Below are 27,507 nucleotides of genomic sequence, written 5' to 3' on the forward strand. Positions count from 1 at the left end.
ATACATATTATATACATGCACTGAAAAAGTATATATACAATACTTTGTTTTTTTTGTTTTTTGTTTTTGAGATGGAGTCTCACTCTGTCACCAGGCTGGAGTGCAGTGGTGTGATCTCTGCTCGCTGCAACTTTTGCCTTCCGGCTCAAGTGATTCTCCTGCCTCAGCCTCCCGAGTAGCTGGGACTACAGGTGCGTGCCATCGCACCCAACTAATTTTTGTATTTTTAGTAGAGACAGGGTTTCACCATGTTGGCCAGGATGGTCTCGATCTCTTGACCTCATGATCCACCCGCATCGGCCTCCCAAAGTACTAAGATTACAGGCATGAGCCGCCATGCCCAGCCTTACAATACTTTGTATACTATATATACTATAAAAAAAGTATATACACAATAGTATGTATACTATATATACATCTTGCCTGGCCAAACAGCTGAGATTTTATTACTTCACAGTTCTGGGGGCTGGAAGTCCAAAATCAAGGTGTGGATAGGGTTGTCCATCTCCTGAGGCCTCTCTTTTTGGCTTGCAGATGGTTGTCTTCTGTGCCCTCATGTGGTGTTCCCTTGTTTTATTTATTTATTTATTTTTTGAGATGGAGTCTCGCACTGTCACCTGGGCTGGAGTGCAGTGGCATGATCTTGGCTCGCTACAACCTCCGCCTCCCGGGTTCAAGCGATTCTTCTGCCTCAGCCTCCCGATTAGCTGGGATTACAGACACACACTGCCACACCCGGCTAATTTTTTGTATTTTTAGTAGAGACAGGGTTTCACCGTGTTAGCCAGGATGGTCTCGATCTCCTGACCTCGTGATCCGCTCCCCTCGGCCTCCCAAAGTGTTGTGATTACAGGCATAAGCCACTGTTCCTGGCCGTCACTTATTTTTGTATCTGTGTCCTCATCTCCTCTTCTGATAAGGAGACCAGTCACATTGGATCAGGGCTCACCCTAAAGACTTCATTTTACCTTAATCCCCTCTTTACAAGCCCTTTCTTGGCCAGGTGCAGTGGCTCACACCTGTAATCCCAGCACTTTGGAAGGCCGAGGCAGGTGGATCACCTGAAGTCAGGTGTTTGAGACCAGCCTGTCCAATATGGTGAAACCCTAGCTGGGCATGGTGGTGGGCACCTGTAATCCCAGCTACTCAGGAGGCTGAGGCAGGAGAATCACTTGAACCCGGGAGGTGAAGGTTGCAGTGAGCCGAGATCACACCACTGCACTCTGGTCTGGGTGACGGAGCAAGACTCTGTCTTGATCAATCAATCAATCAGTCAAGGCCCTCTCACTAAATACAGTCACTTTCTGAGGTCCTGGGGTTTAGAAGTTCAACATACAGGTTTTGGGGGACACTTCAGCCCATCACACCTACGGTAAAGCTGGGGTCATCTGTTGACTACCTGCCTCTTCCCCTCTTCTGATCTCTAAGACACACTTCCTTCACAAAAGCCTAAGTGGCTGCTCCATACTTTTCCTCTCACTCCCTCCCCTTCCTCATTTTCAGAGACAGGACCATCTCTGTCAAGGACCGAGTCTATTCTGGCTTCATATCTGTGCTACCTCCTGAGCCCAGTGATTGGGATTTCTGCTCCATCTTAGAGTCATTGGGGTCTGCCCCTCAAGGGCTCTGACCCTGTGTCTCCCACACTCACCCCTCCTGCTTTCCCTGCACCAGCTTCACCCCCTTGCCACCCCTCCAGCCACTAAGTCTGCCTCCTTCCACATCTTCAGGCCCCTTGACTACTCCCTGTTCTCAAGGTCTCAGCCCCTCCCCGCCTTATCCTCCTGGCTCCATTTGGACTTGGGCATGCCCACTTTGGCACCCAATCACATCCAGAAACCTCTGGACATCTTCTGTGGCTCTTCTGGACACTTTTGTGTCTGCCTTGCTATCTGAATTTCCAGCTGCCAGTCATCATTCCCACTGTAAGTTTCCTCCCCTCTGGGGTGCCCATAGCATTGAAAGGAAGCTGAAACAGCTGGTCTTCCACTGCCAGTGCCTGCCTTCTTCTCTCCTTACCCTCAGCCCTGGGCCCCACCCCTACTCTCCTCAATGCTGCCTTACACAGTCAAGGCCAGCAGATACCAGCTCCCACAACTTGCCTGTTCCCACTAATATTTCTCAGTGTGTTCCTGCTATTCTTTCCCCCTTCTCTCTCATTTTGGAGGATGAAGTATCTCTTTTCCTTCTTAGGTTGATCTCTGCCTTTCCTCCTGTGCCATACTCTCTCACCTCCCTTCCAACGTTGTTTCATACATCTCTATATGCTCCCTCTCTGGTTCTGCATTCCTTTCCTGTTGACATAAATTGTCTGGGTGGTTTCACCCTTCCAAAACCCCTTCTCCACATTCTGATACATACAGGGATAATTTTTTTAATTAATATTTTTTTAAGAGATGGGGTCTTGCTATGTTGCTGCCCAGGCTGGTCTTAAACTCCTGGGCTCAGAGATCCTTCTGCTTCAGCTTCCTAAGCAGCTGGGATTATAGGTGTGCACCACACCACACCCAGCTCCTAGAGATCATTTCCAAGGCACTGTGGAGCAGGGCTTCTCAACCCCGACACTATTAACCTTTGCGACCAGATAATTATTTGCTGTGGAGGGCTTTCCCTGTGCAGTGTAGTATGTTAAGCAGCATCTCTGGCCTCTACTCACTAAATGCCATTTGCACATTTCCCCTAGCTTATGACAGCCAAAAAATGTCTCCAGACATTGCCAAACATACCCTAGAGGTCAGAATCACCTGGTTGAGAACCACTGGTGTAGACACTGAAAATGTGGACCCTACTGTGCTAGTTCATCTTTAGCCTTGCTATGCTAGGCATGTTGGAATCTACAAAATACCCAGCAACAGCTTCAGAATTTATTCTGCACATATGGAACGTAATACTTGGAGAACAGAAAGAGATTTGTACCTTATGTTCATGTGAGGGAGGGGTGATTATAAACCAAATTAGCAATACTTAAAAATGTGCACTCACTTAGCCTTCTAATTAAACCCTTATAAAACAACTGCACAGACAACGGCCCTTCTGCAAAACTGCAATCAAGAGGGTTTCATTTAGATTAGTCAAGACAGTTACGTAGGGTTTTTTTTTTTGAGATAGAGTCCTGCTCTGTCGCCCAGGTTGGAGTGCAATGGCGCAATCTTGGCCCACTGCAACCTCCGCCTCCCAGGTTCAAGCAATTCTCCTGCCTCAGCCTTCTGAGTCGCTGGGATTACAGACACATGCCACCATGCCCAGCTAATTTTTGTGGTAGGTATTTTTTAAATTAGTAAACTATTTGATTCTTAATAGGCTAACAACAGCAACCATGACAGCAACAATAAAAAAGTGTGGGCTTCAGGGTCAGACTGCCTGGTTTGCATCTCAGTGCTACCCCTTCCCAGCTGGGAGATGTTGGGCAGTTGAGGAACCTCTCTGCTTCAGTTTCATCAGCTGCAAAATGGGGATGGTAATGGCACCCACCTGAGTGAGGGTGGAGGGCACAGAGCCAGACTATAAGAGATGGCCCTGGAGCAGGGCCTGGGCAGAGTCAGTCCTTCAATAAATGCTAACTGCTAATGGTCGCTGCTATTGTTATTTTTCTTTCTTTCCCTTCCTTTCTCACCTAAGTTTATGCCAGAGCACAGGGCCTTCACTTCCTCTTCATCTACTCACTGTTTAACCCCTTGCTTTCTGGCCCCTGCCTGCCATACTCACATGAACTCACTTTCTCAGCTCTCAGCCTTTGTTTCTGCCACTTGCCTTGGTTTCTCTTTGTTTGCTTTTTGCATGCATTTAAGGGGTAGAGGTGCAGTTTTGGTACATGGATATATTGCACAGTGGTGAAGTGTGGCCTTTTAGTGTAACCATCACCCGCATGATATACATTGTACCATTAAGTACCTTCTCATCTCTTCCCCCTGCTACCCTCTCACCCCTCCAAGTCTCCAATGTCTATTATCCCACATTCTGTGTGATCTCTGGTTCACACTGTGGGCCGCCTTTTCCCTTAGCTGTTCTGCTTCGTTAGAGGCAAAAGAGAAGGCGCTCTTATCACTCCCTCTTCTTTTTCCACTGAATTGCAAGCATTTCCTTGGGTCCTGCCCTAGCCTTTCATTGTCCATAGTCTCTTTACCTAGATGTGTCTTTAGGCCCCCTCCTGAGTTCCCCTCCTCTCCAATCCCACAACTTGCACCCTCCTCCACGACTCATGCCACTGGAGAATGGACCCACCCTCCATCCATTTATCCAAGGCCGAGCGCAGAGAATCGGCCTTCTTAACCCCACGACTTCTCACTCCACAACCAACGGGCACCAAGCCTTGCAGACCTGTCCCCTTGACATCTCCTGTCTCTGGTCCTTCCTGCACCGCCATGGGTCACGCTCACTGCTGCGGCAGCTTCACCTCTTTTGTTATCACACACCTTGGTCAGTGCTCCAGACGGATTGTTTCCTTTTCTCTCATAATTCAGTTGGTCAAGTTCTGTTGATTCTATGGCCTAGTTATATCCCAGATGAATCCATTCCTCTCCACCCCTACAGCCAGTGCCTCCTCCACCCCTACAGCCAGTGCCTCCCTAGGTCCTTATTCTTGCTTAACTAAATTCTTCTATTAATTCCTAACTCCCCCTCCTGCCTCATCCTGCCATCCTCCAGACCATCCTCCACGGTGCCCTCCTCCATGAGCCCTTTCACGGCCTCACCGCTGGATAACGTCCAAGTCCGCTGTGCATAGCGCTCTTGGCGATCTGGCCCACTGGCTACTCCTGCAGCCCCATCTCTGGCTGCCTCCCCTCCTCCCTCCGCTGCTCCAGCTCCAGAGGGTGGTATTTGCAGTTCAGGAAACTGACCTTGTTTTACGCCTCTGTGCCCTTGTGCTTGCAGCTCCCTGCCCACTCTGGCTGGAGTGCCCTACCCCCTACTCTCTGCCTGGGGACACCTACACAGCTGTGAGACCTCATCCAAGTGGCCTTCTCCAGCATCCACACCTTTTTTCTTCATGATCCTCTTCCACAGCTTAGCTCTGTTTTCCATTTATTTCTACCTCCAGGCTCAATATCACCTACTCTGTCACCTTCCACCTCAAATGGGCTCCCCTTCTCCCTGACTTTCTCATGTTTGTTCTTCTGTCACCCACCTAGCTAAGACCCAGACACCATCTTGGCCCTGACTTCTGCACCTCAGCCCCAATCCCTTGTTCCCTCTCCATCACAGGTCTACCGGTTGCTTCTCTGTGAGTTCTTCCTCTGAAGTGCTTCTTGACCTCCTCTACCTTCACCCTAGTTCAGGCCCTCCTTGGTACCCAAGCTTTTCCATGGCCAATATTCAGAATTCTTCGTGGGACAGGCTCAGCTTATTTATCTTTTAGTCTCATCACCTATAGTACATTCCTGTAAATGTTATATTCAGCCAAGCTATAATCCTTACTGGTCTCTGAGTGGGACCCGTAATTTGTTACAACTGTGCTCTTGCATCTGCTGCTGTTTTTAATTCCCAATCTTCATCTTCTTCATCTACTGAATTTCTAGTCATTCTCCAGGGCCCAAATCCATTACTTTCTCTTCCATGAAGCTTTCCCTGATCACTCTTCTTAGAATTGATCTTGGCTGGGCACGGTGGCTCACAACTGTAATCCCAGCACTTTGGGAAGCTGAGGTGGGCAGGAGTTCAAGACCCAGCCTGACCAACATGGAGAAACCCCGTCTCTAATAAAAATACAAAATTAGCTGGGCATGGTGGCGCATGCCTGTAATCCCAGCTACTCAGAAGGCTGAGACAGGAGAATCGATTGAACCCGAAAGGTAGAGGTTGCGGTGAGCCGAGATCACACCATTGCACTCCAGCCTGGGTAAAAAGAGCAAAACAAAAAAAACAAACAACAACAACAACAAAAAAGGTCAGCCTGGCCAACATGGTGAAACCCCATCTCTACAAAAATATAAAACTTAGCTGGGCATGATGATGGGCACCTGTAATCCAAGCTACGCAGGAGGCTGAGGCGGTAGAATAGCTTGAACCCAGAAGGCAGAGGTTGCAGTGAGCCGAGATCTCGCCATTGTACTCTAGCCTGGGCAACAGAGCGAGACTCTGTCTCAAAAAAAAAAGAAAGAAAGAAAGAAAGAAGTGATCTCTTTGCTCTGAACTCCTAGATTTTGTATGTATTTAATTTTTTTGTTATTACATGTTAGACTATGTCTCAAAAAAAGTGATCTTTGCTCTGAACTGAATTTTGTATGTATTTGATTTTTTTTATTATATGTTGTTTTGCATTTCATGAGGATGCAGAGATTAGATTGCAAGCTCTTTTAAGGCACAGATTATAAATTACCCATTTTTGTATCAGTTCTCCACTACAGAACCTAGCACAATTCCATATATGTCTATACAGCTCAGCTTTATTGGGATATAACTCACATACCATAGAATTCACCCATTTAAAATGTACAATTCAATAGAATTTTAGTATATTTTAGAGTTGTGCACCCTAACCACAATCAATTTTAAAACATTTTAATTTTAATTAATTTTAATTTTTTTGAGGCAGGGTCTCACTCTGTCACCCAGTCTGGAATGCAGTGGCACAAGCATAGCTCTCTGCACCCTTGACCTACCAGGCTCAAGTGATTCTCCTGCCTCAGACTCCCAAGTAGCTGGGACTATAAGCATGTGCCACCATGTCTGGCTAAGTTTTAAATTTTTTTTTTTTTTCCCTTGAGACAGTGTCTTGCTCTGTCGCCAGGATGGAGTGCAGTGGCGCCATCCTGGTTCACTGCTGTCTCCACCTCCGCCTCCTGGGTTCAAGGGATTCCCCTGCCTCACCCTCCCGAGTAGCTGGGACTACAGGCACGCACCACTATGCCCGGCTAATTTTTTTTTGTATTTTAGTAGAGACGAGGTTTCACCGTGTTGGCCAGGATGGTTTTTGTTTGTTTGTTTGTTTTTTGTTTTTTGTGTTTTGGAGTCTCGCTGGAGTGCAATGGCGCCATCTCAGCTCACTGCAACCTCCGCCTCCTGGGTTCAAGCGATTCTCCTGCCTCAGGCTCCCAAGTAGCTGGGATTACAGGCACCTGCCACCACACCAGGCTAATTTTTTCTATTTTTAGTAGAGATGGGGTTTCACCATGTTGGCCAGGCTGGTCTCAAATCCCTGGACTCAAACGATCCTCTGCCTTGACCTCCCAAAGTGCTGGGATTACAGGCAGGAGCCACCTTGCCTGGTGTACACTAGTTGTTGTTGTTGTTTTGTGAAAGGGAAGCAAGATACTTCTTATATGGCAGAGTGAGAGGGAGTGAGAGAGTGGGAGAGGGGAAAGGGGAAGAGGAGAGGTGGAAAGAGGAGGGAGGGGGGAGGAGTGGGGAGAGGGGTAGTCTGGCCTACTACATTTTTAGCATCCCAAAAAGAAACCTCACATGTTAGCAGTCAATCCTCACTTCTCCCTAGCCCTCAGTTCTAGGCAACCATTAATCTACTTTCTATCTCTATCAATTTGCCTATTCTGAACATTTCATATAAACGGAATCATCCATTATTTGTCCTTTTGGATCTGACTTCTTTCATTTAGAATAATGTTTTCAAGATTCATCCATGTTGTATTGTACATCAGTACTTTATTACTTTTGATGGTGGAATAACAGTCTATATATGGCTAGATCACATTTTGTTTATCCATCCACCAACTGATGAATATTTGAGTTGTTTCCACTTTTTGGCTATTATGAATAGTGCTGCTATGAATATTTGAGTACAAGTTTTTGTGTGGACATATGTTTTCATTTCTTGTTTATGTACCTAAGAGCAGAATTGCTGGGTCATATGGCAACTCTATGTTTAACATTTCGAGGAACTACCAAGCTATTTTTCAAAGTGGCTGCATCATTGTACATCCTCACCAGCAATGTATGAAGGTTTCAGTTTCTCCATACTTTCTTCAACACTTATTGTCTGTTTTTTTTTATTATAAACATCCTAGTGGGTGTGAAGTGGCATCTCATAATGGTTTAGAGAGCATGACTCTTGAACAGGTGGTTTGATGGCCATGTTTATTAATTAGCTAGAAATGAGAAACACAGGGCCCAGCATGATACTCCAATTTTTAAAGTATAACTTGTAATAGGCTGGGCACAATGGCTTACACTTATAATCCCAGCAATTTGGGAGGCTGAGGTGGGAGAATAACTTGAGCCCTAGAGCCTGAGACCAGCCTGGGCAACATAGCAAGACCTCCTCTCTACTAAAACTTTTAAAATTAACTAGGTGTGGTGACATGCACTGTAGTCCCAGCTACTTGGGAGGCTAAGGGTGGAGGATCACTTGAGGCCAGGAATTCAAAGCTGCAGTGAGTCGTGATCCCACCCCCGCACTCCAGCCCCGGCAACAGAGTGACGCTCTGTCTCAAAAAAAAAAAATTAAAAAAAAAATTGTAGTAAAACTGTTTTCAATCTTTTTTGTTGCCAGTATTTTCTAGATGGCATTATACAGGTGGCAATTTGTCATGAAAATTCATATAGCATTGGAGATTTGCTAAATTATGCATAAAATTCCAATTTTTATATTTTTCATATTCAAAACTTATCCCTGAATGGGGAGAACAGGAAAGGCTAGCTCCTGAATCAGAGGCAAAGTGAGTAAATAAAGTAGCATTCCCCACAGGGCCCTTCCTTCGCCCTCATTGGAACACATTACAACTTAGAAACACAAGACACCTATTCTATGATGGCTATGTGAACTATTATTCCTGTCTAGAGACATGCCCATGTCCTCCACGACTGGCCTGTCTTCAAAAAAGCATTCGATAATACATTTTGGGGTGGTGGGGTTCGGGGAGGCTCAGAAAAATGCAATTGCTAAAATTTCTCTGGATGGAGTTTTCCTCAGTAAACAGTAGACCTTGGGAAACATAACAGGTTCCGAAAACTTAATTTTGATGAAAGTCAGAGAAACAGCCAGCTGAATCACCTTTTTGGGCAGTGGGTTAGCCTACTTATCTCATATCAGACCTAATGGTCCAGCTGCTTTTCCTTGGTTCTAAAGAGTTCTGTTCTGGCCAGGACCCATATCGAGTCAGACACTTCTGTCTGCAGCCCTGAAAGCTAGAGGTCAATGGAAGGACTCAAATTAAAGGCCCACAGTTGGGCTTACAACTCTCCATGGTGTTCAAGCCTTCTCAGAGGAGCTGGTGTGGTGGAGCCAGGGTCAAAGGTCATAGTAAATAGAAAGTAGCCAGCTTTCTGCCTGCATAACATCATCTTGCCTAACGACACCCAAACGCTTAATTCTAACTGTAGTATTCTTTGGACATTCTTCTTTAGAACTAGGGGGGCGGGGGGGTGTTTATTTTCAACAACCACAATCATTCTTATCTTTCTGAAGATGTTTCCAAAGGCCGAGAACAGACCCCTTTCAGGACCTCGGTAGCAGAAGTATTAACAGTTGGAAACATGTCAGCTGCTTTATGGAGGAAGCACAGCCCAGGCCTGGTTTCTCTGGGCTCCGTGATAACTTGGGGCAAGGCAGGCAGTGCGAAGCGTGGTGGCAGGAGCTGGAAAGATGGAGAGCGGCTCGGAGAAGGGCCCCTGCTTTTCAGAGTTGAAACAGGAGCCCTCTGAGAGAAAGAGATACTGCGTGTGGCTTCTCTGAAGCCTTGGAGGGCGACGTGGATGACACAGCATCAGCCATTCCATCGCGGGGTGGGGACACAGTAGCGGCAGGAGCCGTCCTCAGCCCCTGGCGGCCACGCAGTTCCCCGCTGAAGCATCCTTTGTGGGGTGTGGGTAAGGGAAGGGGACCAAAGTCGAGTCGGAGTTGAGTTTGTTAGACGGCGAGCACGCTCAGGGCGGCAGGCCGAGTAAGAAGGATGGCCCCGGAGAGAAACAGCTTGAAGCTAGGGGCGGGGTGAAGCGCCTGCTCCTTAATCTTCTGCCCCATCATCCACTCGCCCCACCTGGATGCAGAGCGAGGACCGCGTGGAAAGGAAACGATTCGGGCGGGGCTCCACCTCCCAGATGCCTCGGAGACCCAGAGGGGCGGCGCCAGGCCAGGCACCCCGAGCCCCACGCCCCCATCCCCCCAACCCCAGCGCCTCCGAGGCGCCCCTCTCTCGCAATTTCGGGGCATCACCGTGTCTCCCCCGCCTCCGTTAAAATAGTGAAACAAACTGCGAAGTGATGGAAAGCCGGGGGCGGGGAGCCGCCCGCGGCGAGGGGCTGCAGGGGAGGGGGCGCGGTGGCCGAAGAAGGTGGCCTGCGAGAAAAGGGACGATTGGGATCGCGCTCAGTCGCGGCCTCCCGGACCCTTACCCTCGGGCAGCCCGGCCCTCCCATGGCCCGGGGCGCCTTGGAAGGGCGTAGGGCAAACCTGGGGCTGCGGTGGGGGGTGGGGAGGGGACTCCACCTCCATCCATCCCGGGATGGCAACTGCGGTCACCCTGCTAAAGTCGGGGCGGGGGCGGCTGTGGGGACAGGCGGGTACCGCGGTCCTCCCCCTCACCCCCCCCAGTCCGAGCGCCGCCGCCGCCGCCGCGGCCGCTCAGTAACACGTCCCCAGGAGACTCGCAGGAGCAACACGTGATGTGTCTACTTATCAGGGTGAGAGGGGGAGAGCGAGACTCCGAGCGTGCGGGCGAGGAAGCTGGGCGGGGGGCCGAGACGGGGGCCGGGACGACGGCTGGGGCGCTGGGGTCGCCAGCTCCTCGCCCACCTCCCTCCCTGTGGGAGAAGAGGAGGAGGGGAAGTGACTGCGGAGTTGATGAACTTTGCACATCCAGAAACGCCATTTTGATTCCTTTTCCGGAACAAGTTTGCATCTCTCCTCGGTCTCTCCCTGAAGCCCACCGGTCCCCAACGCATCATGCCTGGGAGCCAAGCGTCCTGCCCGGCCGTAAGTACGTGCCCCGGGTTCCGACTCGCGGTACTCCGGCGGCAACGAGACATCTGGGGCACAGCCGGAGCGACCTTTTAAAGAACTTTGGGGATGGGGAGGGTGAAGTCTGCACAGCGCGTTGTACTTTTGAAACTCGGCGTGTCCCGCAGCCTGGGACCCGCACGCCCCACGCCGCGCAGCGTGCGCTCAGGCTGGCGGGGCGGCCAGGGATGAGCCGGGCAGCCCTCTCCCCTCGGGCTGCGCGCCGGGCCGTTCCTCCTCCTCCTCCTCCTCCCCTTCCTCCGCTCTTTTCCCTTTCCCGAGCCGCCGGCTCTGCCAACCAGCTCCCAGCGCGAGCCGCCGCAGCGCCCCGCCAGCAGGACCTGATGCGCATCCATATTAGCCGTCTGAGCGCAGGAATCCGGCCCGACCCGCGCCGCCGAGTTTATTTTTAACCAGCACCGCCGGGACTCGGATGGTGCGCGCACTGCCGGCCAGAAACATCTTCCCAGCGCTGCTCTCCATCTTCCGCCCTCTCTCCCTCGACATCCTCCCCCCCATGTGGGAGGGGAAACTTTTCTCCTACATACTTTCGAGTCCCTCTCGGGCCGGGAAGCGCGGAGATGACGGCGCCCGCTCTCCCGCCGCCGCCGTAAGGTATCCGGGGGTGCCGGCTTGGGGGTGTCTGCTCGGGGTGCTCGAGCGGGGGTGCCTGCTCGGGGCTGCTCGGTGGGAGCATCCGCCGCGCCCTGCTCTGCGGACTTTGATCCTCCCGGGCGGACGGCGCCGGCCGGGAGGGGGCCGCGGGCAGCCCCGCGCCCTCGCCGGTTCCCGGCTGGAGGTAGTGGTCACGCCGACCACTGCCCTGGGGGACCAGGGGAGGAGGGGACCGGGCCCGAGCCGTGCGGGCACGTATTGTTCCCTCGCCCTTCCATTGGCGGGGTGCGTGTTTTCGTGGGAGCCCTCGGTGTGGAGTTAGCCTGCCTCGCGGGCGGGGGAGGGGGTGGGGGGCTCGGCGCCGTCACGAGCACAGGAAGGAGGCCGGGAGCATCCGAGGCGGGGCCGGCCGCCGGGGCCCGCTCCACCGCCCAGCTGTGGAGCGCGCTCGGAAACTTTTGTCCGCCGCCCGCTGGACCAGTTTTTTGCGAGTTCTGGGGCTTCCCTTCCTCCTCCCATCCCGGCCCCCAGCGTGTAGCTGGGTGGGGGGAGGGGGCCTGTTGCCCCCCCCCACTTCCCGCACAAGCCTCGGCCCGGGCCCCCCGCGCCCCCTCCCCGCTCGCGGTCTCTTAGGAAACTGCGACCTTAATGGTTGCTAAGGAGCAGGGGAGGTCCTTCCCGTCGCCGACCCCCTCCCTGGGAAGCGGCGTGTTTTCTGGACCGGGCCAAGAGCGCGTCGAGGATGTGACCTGCTCCGCGGCCGCGCGTGAGTGCGGGGCGCGTCGGCCGAGCCCACGGGTCGGCGAGGCCGCCTTCCTCTCCGGGCGGGGCGGGGAGCTGGGGGACGCGGGGACCCCACGGGGTGCGGGCCCGGGCAGCTTGACAGGCGCCGCGTGCAGCTCGCGCCCCTCGGCCGCCGTGCATCCGTGATGGGTTATAAAAGAGGAGGAAAGTATTTCTCCTTGCTCAGCAGATTTGCCCTCTCTCGCTCCTTACTGGTTAGGAGATAGAACGTGAGCCCAGATCCGGACGAGCAGTTCACATTCCATTACGAAATTCTACACGGCTTCAGAGCCAGCAGCAGCACACATTCGGGGCACTTTGGAGGGGTTTTCGTCTTTTGAGGATGCTCCTGCTGCTGCTGCTTGTGATGGTGGTGGATGTGGAGACAGACAGAAGGGTGAATAAAAAAATATAATGTTTTGGTATGTTGAAAAACCTGTCCGGGGGTTTTCATTAGTAGTAAATTGAACCCTCTTAAGCGTTGAGATTTAAGCTTAGCTCTTTAAAAGCCAGTGGGAATAAAGTTTGTCTGTTGAATGGTGTTGCTGGAAATAGCGAGGAATTTCTGTCTTAAGAAGACTTGAAATGATTTCTGCAAAGGCAGAGTTGCTAGTGCATCCCCATTATTTTTGAGATTTTTTTTTCCCCTTTATATATGTAGTGGACCCTGCATATGTGCGAGTTGATTCTGAAATAAGTTTAATTGAAGTGGAGTGGGGAAAAGAGAACTGCCAAGAAAAGAATGTGGTTTAGTTTTGTTTTTTCACACCCACGAAAATCATCCTCTAGATTTGGTGCTTTTTCAAGTAGGCAGGTATAGTTTCTTAGACATATTTCAACCCGGAAGTCTGAGTTAGATAGAGGCCAAAGTGTTGGCTAAAACCTCTTTGAAAAACAAATGTTGTGTTCTGTACTACCTTCAAGAGTCCACAGAACTTTTGAAGGAATGGGTTCGAGCTACTCTACAAGTAATTTATACAAAGACAGATCACTAATTTTAGGGGTGGTGTGTGTGCGTGTGTCTGTATGTATGTGTTTACCTCTGCCCTTTGGAGGGAGCTTTCTGGGTACCCGCTGATGGGTCCTGCTTTGATGTGCTTTGAGCTTTGGTTACACTGATGAATTAAACATTTGAATGACTTTAATCAAGTTTTAAATGTGTTAAAAAAATACCTTTCCCCCATTTTTACAAAAGAAAGGGAGAGAAGAACTCTTTGATTTAGTTATTTGCTTAGCTTGTGCTCCATTTTAGGTTAATGAACTTGCATTGTCTTTGTCTTAAAAATACTGCTAAACTGGTTGCATTTTAGAATGTCTTGTTTTAAAAGAGGATTTGCTGGATGTGTAATACTCTTAAGAAATGCTGCTGATGCTTACTGTTACGTGAAATATCATTCTCTGGGATTTTGTAGATACTGCTTTATTTCTCATCAGAAAATCAGACGCTAAGCTTTTATGGCAGACAAGTGTTTGTTATGTGGTGGGGAACATGCGTCTTATTGAGCTGGTACAGGTGGTGCATCCATTCCTAACTAGTTACATATTCCAACAAGCGACCTTTTGATTGAAGGGTTTTTTAAATTTCTTCAGGCAGACTCCCAAGGCCTTATTTGTATCCAACACAGGTACAACATGTTGAAGGAAGGAAAGAAACCTACACTTATTAGTCCAGCATCTGATCAACAGCAGTTTATTGGTTACCCGCTGTGTGCCAGGCACTGTACAGTGTAGCTGCCTTAGGTCGTTTTTGCTCTTCAATTTTGAGCTGTGTGTTATTCCACTTCTGAGGTCAGTTTGGAAGTCTTTGCTTGCTATCTTATGCTCACTTGCTAACATCGTTTATCACCTTCAGCTAAGGAAATGTCCCAGTTAATGAAGTTTTAAAATGCTACCCTTTTAGGATTTTGCACGGCATAATTAATACAAATTTAACTCCTATAAATATTGGTTAAATATATTCTTTGGAAACAGAAGTGAATTCTTTTGATGTTTCTATTCATTATCCTTCTGAAAAGTAGGTGGTGCTTAGAAGGTCATAGGATAAGGGTTGCTAAGCAGCTAAACAGAAGGATGCTAAAATTAACCGAAGCATTTTTGAAAGGGAATCCTTCCCTGTTTTACATTATTTACTGGGTTTAATTAATTTCTGAATCTTCTGTGTCCTTTGACCTGGGAAGGTGGGATGTTAAAGTTTGTTTTGGTTTTGTTACTGTATTTAAATAATCTCTTTCTTTTGTAAGTGTCTTTAATTGAAGTTCAGTACTCTATGACCAGCCTTGTGGTGTTGGATGGCAGTTTGTCTGGTGGACTTCTTGATTATTGTCAATGTGTTCAGGTTGAACCTTCCTGAGGGTTTGTGTGTATAGTACCCTCTTATTTCTAGTAATAATAACTGATTCCTTGGTTTGTTTTGGAAAGTCTACATAATCCATAAAGTTATGTCTTTCTTTTATTCCACATCAAACAGATTTGTATTCAAAGATAGAAATGCAATTTAGTATCAATACAAAGTATGCAATGTAGTCTGTCCTGATAAGGGGACGATAGCTTTCTTTCCCCCTTTACTGAGATTATCATTCCCTTAGATTAGGTTTTGATAGGGCTCCTCCTCCATTTCATTCCACCTCCCTGGTACAGCTTATTCCGCCCAGTTCATGGATATCTTTTTAAAAATAATTATATTAGGTTCAGAGTATCTTTGGAAGGACTGGCCAAATGTTAGAAAACAAAAATAGGTATGATGTATATTACATTTCTGCCATAAGTATGTTCAAGTATCTCGAAGTTTTTCAGTGAGATAAAATGGTTGAGATCTAATTGAAACCATGATTCGTAATTATCATCTCTTGGCTGAATGGTAAGCCTGTTGTAAGCCAAAAGTTTCCCTGCTTCAAGGTTAATTTGTGTACATCTGACCTATTGAACAGGCAGTGTTGAGTCATATTTTTTATATCCAAATATGATTAAGAAGTTGATAAATGAATTTTCTTTCTGTTTCTTTTCTCTCTTTCTTTCCTGATTTAGGGAGTGATTTTTGAGTAGAAGTAGCCATGGCACTTTTCAAAGAGCAAGGGTCAGACAGTGATTTCCACATGGGGGTGAGGGTTGCAGGGACCTCGCCTTCTATCAGAGGGAAAAGGTACACTATATGAAACCCAGAGGAAGCATACGGTGTGCTCTCTGAAATGCATCACTTCGTTTTAATTTCCCCCACTCCCATAGAAGGCAGAAGACAGAAAAGAAGACTGCTGCTGTTTTCATTACGACGGAGGTAAAAGAATGAGAAAGGTGGAGAGGGGTTTTTCCTTTTATGTTAGCAGTCCTGTTGGCAGTGTCATCGACTGTGCTCCACTCAGTTTCTCTTGTCATGTTCCCTGGTGTTCATCGTGGTCTGAACTGCAGCCGAGTGTAGCTGGGGATTGCACTCTGCCGTTGGCAGTGGCAGATTGGGGTGAAGCGGATGAGGAGGAGGAGACTGGGAGTGACCGGTGCATCTTGCTTTTGGTGGGACTCCAAGGGTATTGAAGTTAGCCAGCCTGCTCACCAGTAAAGGTGGCTGCCTGTGAATAGGTGCTTCAGACAAAAGCAGTGGGAGAGGGTGGAGACTGTTTGTTCAGTGTGATTCAAGCAAGTAATGCTAAGAGAATTCGAAAACCTCTGTAAAGTCCCGGGACTGGGCACTGACTGCTCCTGCAGGGATTCACCTGAGGGCTTGCAGACATCATGAGGGTGGGTGGAGAAAGAGAATGAAAACCCCCACAGGCATTGTCAGACAGCCAGACTGAAGAGAAAACGTCTCAGTGGGGGTAATTAGATAAAGCTTTTAAATGCTCTATTTGTTTTTCCCTAGCTTGCTTGGTATTTCATCTCTTTTTCACTCTTTTCAGAGACTGTAGGATAGGATTGTTATAAAAGTGTGTGATACTTCTGGTGGTTTAATCCCTTCAAAAGTTTTCTTTTTCATTCAGATATGCCTTCTAGGGCTTAGTTAATTTCACCCTGCTTTTGTGGAGGCCTTTAGCAAAGATTCCATGTTTATGCTTAGAGGAACACTAAGAGTTGGGTGGGTATGTTGACCCATTTTACAGCTACGCTGTGGTCCACCCAGGGACTGATAATAAATCAAACTTGGAACCCAGAACTCCTAACTCCAGCCTAGCCCTGTAGAACAGCTGCTTTTCAGAGTCAGCTTGACCTCAGGAGGACTTAGCAGCATTAAATATATACTGCCTATTTATCTCCATGTGTATGGTGTGTGTGTGTTTTAAATAAGACTAGATCCTTTTCAGAATAAACCCAATTGAGTTTGAAGGTATAAGGAAATTTTAAAAAGCACTCTTGCTCTTGGTAGCATTTCTGTTGATGAATGTGATGATACGCATCTTTTTAGTAGCCTTTCTACCTCATGAGATTGTTGTAAGAATAAAGTAAATGTTCCAGAAAGTCAAAATCTATAAATGGAAGAAAGTGGTATATTTTGAGCTCAGGAAGCTTTGTGGGTATCCATTCTGGATTTCCTTTCCAGAATTTTGCACACCTCCATTACCTTAGTCAAATTTTGCCTAGGAGTCTATGTTCAAATTGGGGGAACGCAGCACTTTTTGTTTTTAGTGCTGGGAGATTAACAGAACTAGCAAACTTCTTAATGTGGTTCACTTAGGTGAGGCAGAGTCTCACTCTCACCCAGGATGGAGTGCAGTGGCACAATCTTGGCTGTCTGCAACTCCACCTCCAGGGTTCAAGTGATTCTCCTGCCTCAGTCTCCTGAGCAGGTGGGACTACAGGCACACACCACCAAGCCCAGCTAACTTTTGTATTTTTAGTAGCGACAGGGTTTCACCATGTTGATCAGGCTGAGGGATGAGTTTTAAGGAAAAAGCAGATGACAAGCTTGGGGCTTACTCTTTGAAGCAGTGGTTCTCAACCTGGTGGTTTTGCCCCCAGGAGACTTTTGGCAATGTCTGGAGACATTTTTGTTTTTGGGGAGGAGGGTGGCAGGGGTGAGTTGCTACTGGCCTTTAGTACATAGACCCCAGAGATGCTGCTCCACATCTTAGAGTGCACAGAACACCCCCCATATGTCAGCAGGGCTGAGGTTGAGAAAGCCTGCTTGAAAGATACGGTAGTCGTGGCCTGGGTCTCATCTCCAAGTCCACCGGGTGCACTCCCTGTATTGCATGTGATATATTTATAAATCTGAAATTCCGTAAAGCAAATAAGCTCTTATTTGTATCTGAGGTACCATGGTTGGCAAGTTCTAATTTTCACAGAAAATTTGGGGTTGAGGAGAACATTAAGTGGCATTAAATGTATTTGAAAACCCCATAGTTAATGAAAATTCTAGAAGTCATCTGCTTCTAAAACAAAACATATTCATTGGCTCTGTGAAGCTCTTCTGGTAGATGGCTCAGCTTTCCCAGGCACCTCTTCAGGTATTTGGGAAACTTGCTCTGGTGCTGTCATCTGTAGCCTCCTTCATGCTCTAAGGTATGTGGAGTATACTTTTTTTTTTTTAATGTGTTTGAACTAGCCCTTACTTGCTTGACAGTTAATGTTTTTGCATTTGTAGTCTCCTGTATTTTATTTTCTCAAGTTTTTGCAAAATTCTTACATAACCGTCTGCCCTTGTTATAGGGCAGTGTTTCTGAGCCGGGTCCTCTGTCCATACATCTCCTCTTAAGAGGGTGGATGGCTGCCAGCTGCTGTGGTTGGGAGGGATAGGAAGGGAATAAGGGGATGCAGGGTAGGAAGCAGTGATTATTTTTATGTTAAGGGACTCCAGGCCTCAGACCAGAAATGTCTAATATAGTGACAGGAGTGATCTTTTAGCCAACAAGTGCTACTGATCTGACCCTTGGCCTTCCCCCCCACCCCCTCCAGTCTATCACACAGACAGGAGGTGAGGAAACCATGGAGGGGAGAAGAAAACAGGGAGACAGAGATTGAATTCCAGAGAAGGAAGGGCTGCCAGTGGTAGGTAGAGTCACCCCTAGAGTGGCCTGGGCTCCCACTTAACTTTATAGACATGTGCAGTACTTGAAGATAGCTCTTTTTACATCTTAAACCAGCAGTTAGTCAGTGTCCCGTTGGTATCAGTCGTACTGATGGTGCTCAGGGCCATTGCTCTGCAGCCACCTTTGCAGTTCCATACCTGGTAATAAGTCCTGTTCCTGCAGAACGCCCCTGCATTCTGGTGCTTTTCTGTCTTCTTCTCTAACCTATAAACTGCCAACTCCCAACTCTGTGTCTCCATTTACAACTAACTTGTCCTAAGCTTGAACCTTCTGTCACCCTGATCACCCTGCAAGTACCTTACCCTGCAGGTACTTGTAAAAATGAAATCCTCTCCCTTCCTTCTGGAAGGTGATCACCATCCACCCAGCCTTCTAGTCCAGGAGCCTTACTGCTGTCCTGAGGCTTGTTTCTCCTGCCCCAATGTTCTGTCAGTCACCAGGCCCTCTGCAAAACCACACTCCAGTCTGGCCCTGGCATTGACTGTTGTGTCGTTTCTGACCTAAGGCCCTCATCAAGTCACAAATGCCTCCCAAGTTAATTTCCTGCCACCAGTTTCTCCCTACTGCAGTTCATCCTCCACTCTGCTGCCAGAATCATCAAAACTAAAGCTGTGCGTGGTGTTTGCCTGCTTAAAAACATATCTTGGCTTTCTGTTGTCTACAGGAAGAAATCCAAACTCCTTAACTTGGCATACAAGGAACTTTGCTTCCAAGCCGAATTTCTAGTCTCAGCTCTTGTCACTCTCTTCTGCCGTGCTGCCACACTGAATTGATTCTTACTGCTTCCTGTTGCCTGAATTGTTCATTCTGTTGCATCCCCATCCCCTTCCTTCAGCAATAAAGATTTCATACTCTTTTTTCAAGACCCAGCTTAAATACTACCTCTTGTACGGAGAATTAGCTTTTCTGTTGTGAATAACTTTTACCCCCATCTGTCAAGTCTTGTCTGTTTTAATTTATCTGTTAACATGTTTCTCTCACTTCAAGAATATTTTTCCATCTCCTGTACCTAGAACGATTGCATAGTTGGTGCTCACTCACCACTCTGTGTTGATTTCTGATACAAAAATGAGAGTTTTTGAAGATTTTGGAGAATAGCCACATGTAATTTGGAAGCTAAGGCCTAAATAGTGCTACAAATTCAGTGAAGGAAATGGACATGAACTAAAGATTTCAGCATACCCGTCATGCAGAAGGTGGTGCTAGGTGGGAAATAATTAAGTGCTTTGGTGGGAAAGAATTTTGAATTACAGAAATTCTAAAATAAAAGTTGGCTCAGCTTAACGTAAAAGTGAAAAAAACTCCTTGTTAATGCCTGGTTGCGCTAAAAGCTGTCACACTGGGGCCTTTACTAATTATAACCATTTTTCATGGCTCTTGATTTGAAATTTACATTAAATAGGAGAGATGGGCACACAGATCAAAGACCAAAATAATTTCAGAGCTCCAATGTGTGGGCCCATTTTCTCTGCTTAGTTAGAGTTTTGTTTCATTAGTGGTATGAGTTAATAGGAGTGTTGGTCTGTGTATAATTTAACTTCTCTTTTTTCCGTTACTCCTAGGATTTAAAACAGAATACCAAGCCAGAAACCTACAGGGTATAAATCTTGCTTTATGTGTTTGTGTGTGTGTGTGTGTATGTGCAATATACACATGTGATAATAGTTGATTTTAGATCATATTTATAAAAAATCACTTTCACTGCTTTAGGGGAGCTTCCTTTATTCTGACACTTCATTATAAAAAAAAAGTTTCTCTGAATATACAAAATCAAAATCTTAATTTTCTCATAAAAGAGGTAGATATGTCTTCACAAATAGGGGAGATAACCAGGAAGATGGGGTGGGTGTTCTGAAACACAAAGGTGAACCATGTGAATAGGTTTTCTGGTTTTTTTTTTTTTTTTGAGATGAAGTGTTTCACTCTTGTTACCCAGGCTGGAGTGCAGTGGTGCCGTCTCGGCTCACTGCAACCTCTACCTCCGAGGTTCAAGTGATTCTCTCCCGAGTAGCTGGGATTACAGGCGCCTACCACGACGCCTGGCTAATTTTTGTATTTTTTTTTTTAGTAGAGATGGGGTTTTACCATGTTGGCCAGGCTGGTCTGGAGCTCTTGACCTCAGGTGATCTGCCTGCCTCGGACTCCCAAAGTGCTGGGATTACAGGCGTGAGTCACCGCACACCGCTAGGTTTCCTTTTTAAACAGTGGTGTTTTTTTTTTGGAGACAGGGTCTCTCTCTGTTGCTCAGGCTGGTCTCAAATTCCTAAACTCCTGGGATCAAGCAGTCCTTCTACCTTAGCCTCCCAAAGTGTTGAGATTACAGGTATGAGCCACTGCACCTGACATGAATTTTAAAAAGCAAAAACAAAAAAAAGACATAGTGTGTGGAAGTTCTTGGTATTTTTTATACAAGGTGAAATCCTGGTTGATTAAAAATACATTACTGTAAATATTTTTTAATAAGCGCTTACCTGCTAACTAGAGTTTAGGCTCAGATCTGGCAGATACATTCAAATATAATATTCTAACATAGTTTTATTTATCAAGAGGCTTGTATGTTTTCCTCTCCAATACAGAAAATTTTTTTTTTTTTTTGAGACAGAGTCTTGCACTATCTCCCAGGCTGGAGTCCAGGGGTGGAATCTCAGCTCACTACAACCTCCACTTCTTGGATTCAAGCGGTTCTCCTGTCTCAGCCTCCTGAGCAGCTGGGATTACAGGCGCATGCCACCACACCTGGCTAATTTTTGTATTTTTAGTAGAAACACGGTTTCACTATGTTGGCCAGGCTGGTCTCAAACTCCCAACCTCAAGTAATCTGCCCGCCTTGGCCTCCCAAAGTGCTGGGATTACAGGTGTGAGCCACCGCTCCCAGCCCAGAAAACAGATTATTTTAAAGTCAGTTTTTCTTTTGCTTTAGGAATTTTAAATGTTTTGGAGGATAATTTTATAAAACTAGTGAACATCTCAAAACAGGTTTTCTATGACTTGGTTAGTTAAATCTGTACGTATTTGGCTGAAGTGTTCTACTTAAAAGTTTAAAACCAAGTATAATTTAAAGGAGGCTTAACATGCATGTCTCTGAATTTGATTGTATTTAAATCATGAAAATAAGGTTTCTGAGAACCATTTGTTCAGAAACTTAAGAAGGCTTCACAACCTCCTGTCCTGAAGCGTGTGATTCAGTATCAGAATTCGCCTCCTTTTGGAAACAGGCAGTTTTCTACCACCAAATTTGCCAATCCCATGGTGTTTTTAAATTTTTTAAATTATTAGATACAGGGTTTCACCATGTTAGCCAGGCTGGTCTCGAACTGCTGACCTCAGTTGGTCCACCCACCTCGGCCTCCCAAAGTGATGGGATTACAGGTGTGAGCCACAGCGCCTGGCCTCCCATGGTGTTATTTATTTTTCTTTTTTTAACACTTACAGATTTTTATTGATTCAATACGTATTTGAATATCCACTATGCAAGGCTACTGTGTTAAGCACCAAGCTTACTGGTATGGGAAAGATAGCTGAAAGCCTCATAGAGGATATATTGCATCGAAAGAAATGGCGGGCATGGTGGTTCACACCTGTAATCCGAATCACGAGCCCGGCTAATATGGTGAAACCCCATCTCCGTCTCAAAAAAAAAAAAAAAAAAAAAACACACAAAAATTAGCCGGGCATGGTGGCAGGCATCTGTAATCCCAGCTGCTCAGGAGGCTGAGGCAGGAGAATCACTTGAACCCTGGAGGCAGAGGTTGCAGTGAGCTGTGATCATGCTACTGCGTTACAGCCTGGGTGACAGAGTGAGACTCCATTTCAAAAAAGAAAATAAAGAGACATGTTCAGAAACTAAGAAGTCATTTTTATACTTGTGCTACGTGCTACCAGTTAATCACATTGGTCTTTGTGTGTATGGGAGGAGTGAAAGATGCTGGGAGGCCGGTCAAGGAAGGCACCTTGTGGAAGTGACATTTGAGCTAATATCTGAATAGCTTGTACAAAGACCCTGAGGTTGGAGAGAGGTGTGTGTCCAGGGAAATGAGAGAAGCGCAGTGTGTTTGGAGGAAGACAAGACACAGAACCAGTGAATTACAGGGATGGTACGGTAGATAAGGGCTAGAACAGGCTGCTAGGAACTCTGGGAAGCTACGAAAAGTGTTAGGCCAGATTAGCATGATGAGATTTGCATTTTTAAAGATTATTCCTACCCAGAGTTGAGAATAGACCTGGCTAGAAGGAAGCAACTGTTTACCTTCTGTTTGGAAGAATGTCAGTTAGAATGCCAGTTTTTGAAACTTTGAAAACCCGGTGGTGGCAGTAGAAAAAAGGAGCTTAAAAGGATTTGATAAAGGTTTAAGAGGTGGGAGGGGCTTGGTGATGAGGCAGGGTCGAGGAAGGGAGACAAGACTTCCTGGTCTCTAGCTTTTGCAGCTGAGTGAATGATGATGCCTCTGACAGTGAAACGCTGGATTAATCAAGGTTTATGAACAAGGTGTGTTCTCTACCTTTTAAAGAGCTACATTTATGTCCCCACCCCCCCCCCCCCCCCCCCGCCTGCTTTTTTTTTTTTTTTTTCCAGCTATTTCTTTACTTGCACTGTGTTTTAGTTGATTAAAAATTATGTGCCTAGGCCGGGCGTGGTGGCTCATGCCTCTAATCCCAGCACCTTGGGAGGCCGAACCATGCAGATCACTTGAGGTTGGGACTTTGAGACTGGCCTGGACAACAAGGTAAAAAACCCTGTCTCCACAAAAACAATACAAGACTTAGCCGGGCGTGATGGTACACACCCGTAGTCCCAGCTACTCAGGAGACTGAGGTGGGAGGATCACTTGAACCCAGGAGATTGAGGCTGCAGTGAGCTGTGAGTGCACCACTGCATTCCAGTGTGCGCAACAGGGTGAGACTCCTTCTCAAAAAGAAAAAAAAGTGCATGGTATGGATGAAGCATGAATAGTACTTATGTAACAGTGAGAAACAGATGTTATGTTCTTACTAATGGGAAAAAAAACAATGGCTGCCTCCTATTCTATCCTCTTTCTTTTTCTTTTTTTTTTTTTTTTTTTTTGAGACGGAGTCTCGCTCTGTTGCCCAGGCTGGAGTGCAGTGGCTGGATCTCAGCTCACTGCAAGCTCCGCCTCCCGGGTTCACACCATTCTCCTGCCTCAGTCTCCCGAGTAGCTGGGACTACAGGCGCTCGCCACCTCGCCCGGCTCATTTTTTGTATTTTTAGTAGAGATGGGGTTTCACCGGGTTAGCCAGGGTGGTCTCGATCTCCTGACCTCGTGATCCGCCCGTCTCGGCCTCCCAAAGTGCTGGGATTACAGGCTTGAGCCACCGCACCCGGCTTCCTCTTTCTTTTTCTTCTTTTAATTTCCTGATGCTAAAAGGAACAGGAAAAATTTCTTATAGATGGTCTGAGCTTTTAAATTATTTTTAGATGAGATGTACACCTAAATTTTTTTTTTTTTTTTTTTTTTTTTTTGAGACAAGGCCTTGCTCTGTCAACAGGGTGGAGTGCAGTGATGTGATCACGGTTCACTAGAGCCTCGACCTCCTGGGCTCAAGCGATCCTCCCATCTCAGCCTCTTGAGTAGCTGGGACTACAGGCGTGCGCCACCATGCCTGGCTAATTTTTTTTTTTTTTGAGACAGCCTTGTTCTGTTACCCAGGCTAGAGTGCAGTGGCACGATCTTGGCTCACCGCAGCCTCTGCCTCTTGGGTTCAAGTGATTCTCCCTCCTGCCTCAGCCTCTCAAGTAGCTGGGATTACAGGCGCTTGCCACCATGCCTGGCTAATTTTTGTATTTTTAGTAGAGATGGGGTTTCACCGTGTTGGCCAGGCTGGTCTTGAAGTCCCAACCTCAGGTGATCCACCCGCCTCAGCCTCCCAAAGTGTTGGGATTATAGGTGTGAGTCACCGGGCCTGGCCAATTTTTGTATTTTTTGTAAAGACAGGATTTTACTACATTGCCCAGGCTGATATTGAACTCCTGGGCTCGAGTGATCTACCCACCTCGGCCTTCCAAAATGTTGGGATTACAGATGTGAGCTACCACATCCTGCCTAGACCTAAATCTTAAAAGCACTGAAGTTTGTTTTAGCAATGCTTTATCTGTTTGACTTTAGTACAGGGTTCATGGGAAGAACCTTTGGGTAGAGACCAAGCTAGGACTCTCACAGTGGCTCAAGCCTTTTATTTAGGAGCATCAGAACTCTTTTCATCACCTGATTTTCCAACTTATTTCTTAGTTGGAACCACATACAGTACCTCAGTGGTCACCCGATGCCCTTAATATATTAGAGTTACATTAGTATTTTGCTTGACCTGTAATCTGTGTGAAAACATAGTTCATTCAGTCAACACTTGTCGTGTATCTAATGCGTTGGGCCCTCCACTAGATCTGTGGGTGCCAAAGGAGAAGATTTATTTGAGCCCTTTCACAAGAAGTGGAACTTGTCCCCATGGAGTGATTGTCTAGCTGGTATTTAAATACCTCTGGTGATGGCTGACTTGCTCCCTACCCCCAGTCAGTCCTTTGGTTTCTATTACGTTAATTAACCTTTTTTTTTTTTTTTTTTAATGGCAAACAACATCTTTTTGGAACACAAACAACAGTGACATGTTTTCCACTGAGTTGGTACACACTAGAAGCTGGAGTGCAGGTGTGCTGCCCTGCTTTATGCAACACAGGCAGGGTGCAATCTGACCCTGAAACTTCCAGAAAGGTGTGCTCCGGCCGCTCAGCAAGCAGCTGTCTCCTATTTAAGATTTCTGCTTCCCGAGGGAAGGTGCCTGCCTCAGTTGGGCCACCAGCCTTTAAGATGGTCTCGCGTGAAGGTCTTATTGGGCTCCCATTTTGGGTAATGCTTTTCTCTAATGTCATCAAATAACTCATCAAAACCTCAGGTGAGCATGCTCCAAGGAAGCTTCTCTTTTATGAGATATAAACCCTGATGGATATAACCTGAACATTCCTTTGAGCCCCATGTAGTGTTCTCCTATATTGAGGAGAATGTGAATTTCCATCTGTCTCTCTCTTTTTACTTTTTTTCTTTTTGAAACAGAGTCTCGCTGTCTCCCAGGCTGGAGTGCAGTGGCGCCATCTCGGCTCACTGCAAGCTTTGCCTCCCAGGTTCACGCCATTCTCCTGCCTCCGCCTCCCGAGTAGCTGGGACTACTGGCGCCTGCCAGCACGCCCGGCTAATTTTTTGTATTTTTAGTAGAGACAGGGTTTCACCGTGTTAGCCAGGATGGTCTCGATCTCCTGACCTCGTGATCCGCCCGCCTTGGCCTCTCAAAGTGCTGGGATTACAGGCATGAGCCACCGTGCCCGGCCTTTTTTCTTTTTTAAGGGATGAAGTTTTGTTGTGTCACCCATACTGGAGTCCAGTGTTGTGATCACGGCTCACTGCAGTCTCGACCTCCCACGTTCAAGTTATCTTCCCACCTCAGCCTCCTGAGTAGTTGGGACTGCAGGCGGACACCACCATACCCAGCTAATTTTAAAAATTTTTGTAGAGGTGGGGTTTTACTGTGTTGCCTGGTCTGGTCTCAAACTCTTGGATTCAAGTGATCCTCCTGCTTTGGCCTCCCAAAGTGCTGGGATCACAGGCATGAGCCACCGCGCCTGGCCCAGTCCTGTATTTGATCAGATGAATTGAATAGATGGGAACAAAACTCAACAAAGACCTCTTCTTCTCCTCACTTTTTCTGATTGGAATAGCTTGGTGAGGAGATGGCTGGGAAGAAAACTTTAAAAACTGGACTTACGTGTATTTTTGAAAATTTAAATTTTAAGATACTCTACAAACAACTTGGAGTCTTTCACTTCAGTGTGACCTAAGCAGATGTGTAGATTTAGAGATCAAATGAGAAGTGTGTTACAAATACAGCATGCTAGATAATTGCCTTGTTATGAATATCCAAAATTTGTGTTGATAGTACATTTAGAAACCAGTTTCTGGTGACAAGCGTGTAGCAGCTCACTTTTGGATAACCCATCCACAGCTACTTATTTTGAAGAGTGCTGGATAGTGGTGACCACACATACTCTCTGTTGGGTGATGTGTTTTACCTTAAACATTTGTGTTTTTGCCTTGCCGTGGTGTTGCCCCTCGGGGCCCTGGTTTGTTGGTTTCTCTAGGCTGTGGGGTATTGGCATGTCTTACATATGACTTTTCTGGATATGTTAGACCATCTGTGGCATCATCTGTGAATGAAGGTTGAATTTATTTATTTATTTAGTTTTTGGAGACAGAGTCTCGCTCTGTTGCCCAGGCTGGAGTGCAGTGGCGCAATCTCGTCTCACAGCAGCTTCCACCTCCTGGGTTCAAGCGATTCTCCTGCCTCAGCCTCCCGAGGAGCCTGGACTCTGTACAGGCACATGCCGCCACGTCCGGCTAATTTTTTGTATTTTAGTAGAGACAGGGTTTCACTGTGTTGCCCAGGCTGGTCTCGAACTCCCGAGCTCAGGCAGTCTGCCCGCCTCAGCTTCCCAAAGTGCTAGGATTAGAGCCACCACTCCCGGCGGAAAGTGGAACGTACTTTATGTAAAGCTCCTGAGGACCAGAGGAGATTACTGAGATAAGTTAATAAATAAATACGTGTTTTGGAATTTTAGTGATGTTTTCTCAGAGAAGTTCAGAGTGGCATCAGTTAGGCCAGGGCATGTGATAGGTCTGTTTTTTTTTTTTTTTTGAGACGGAGTCTGGCTCTGTTGCCCAGGCTGGAGTGCAGTGGCCGGATCTCAGCTCACTGCAAGCTCCGCCTCCCGGTTTCACGCCATTCTCCTGCCTCAGCCTCCCGAGTAGCTGGGACTACAGGCGCCCGGCACCACACCTGAATAATTTTTTGTATTTTTAGTAGAGATGGAGTTTCACCGTGTTAGCCAGGATGGTCTTGATCTCCTGACCTCGTGATCCACCCACCTTGGCCTCCCAAAGTACTGGGATTACAGGTGTGAGCCACCGCGCCCGGCCTCATGTGATATGTCTTAATGGTATCTGTGATATGTCCTTTGTGTACCCAAAGGTCTGTCATCTTGCTAAGAATGTGGTATTGGGATACATGATGTAAAAATTACTTTTTCCTTACGAAAGTGGACACTCTGCTTTTGAAAGAGAGTATATGCGTGTTTGGTCCTGTTGCGGCAGTAAGCTCTGGGACCTGGGTGGTCACCCGTCTGAGAGTTTTGTCGTTGATTTTACTTTT

The 27,507-nt window shown here is 47.0% G+C and overlaps 1 protein-coding gene across 7 annotated transcripts in view; it reads left to right on the forward strand.

Annotated features, from left to right (window-relative positions):
* RREB1 (ras responsive element binding protein 1) overlaps nucleotides 1-27,507 on the forward strand; it is a 202,728-nt gene that overhangs the window by 44,836 nt on the left and 130,385 nt on the right. For 2 of the 7 annotated variants that reach the window (XM_033216133.1, XM_033216139.1), the window contains exon 1: nucleotides 10,612-10,864. The exons of 1 other annotated variant lie outside the window; for it this stretch is intronic. The gene's annotated coding sequence lies outside the window, so the exon portion shown is untranslated. Of the gene's footprint in view, nucleotides 1-10,101; nucleotides 10,573-10,611; nucleotides 10,869-11,398; nucleotides 11,504-12,519; nucleotides 12,709-27,507 lie in introns of those variants that run through there. 4 more of the 7 variants (XM_033216137.1, XM_033216135.1, XM_033216134.1 and 1 more) reach the window with 4 other exon arrangements.

The sequence above is a fragment of the Trachypithecus francoisi genome, unplaced genomic scaffold, assembly GCF_009764315.1.
Source record: "Trachypithecus francoisi isolate TF-2019V2 unplaced genomic scaffold, Tfra_2.0 Lachesis_group10, whole genome shotgun sequence".
NCBI lineage: Eukaryota > Metazoa > Chordata > Mammalia > Primates > Cercopithecidae > Trachypithecus > Trachypithecus francoisi.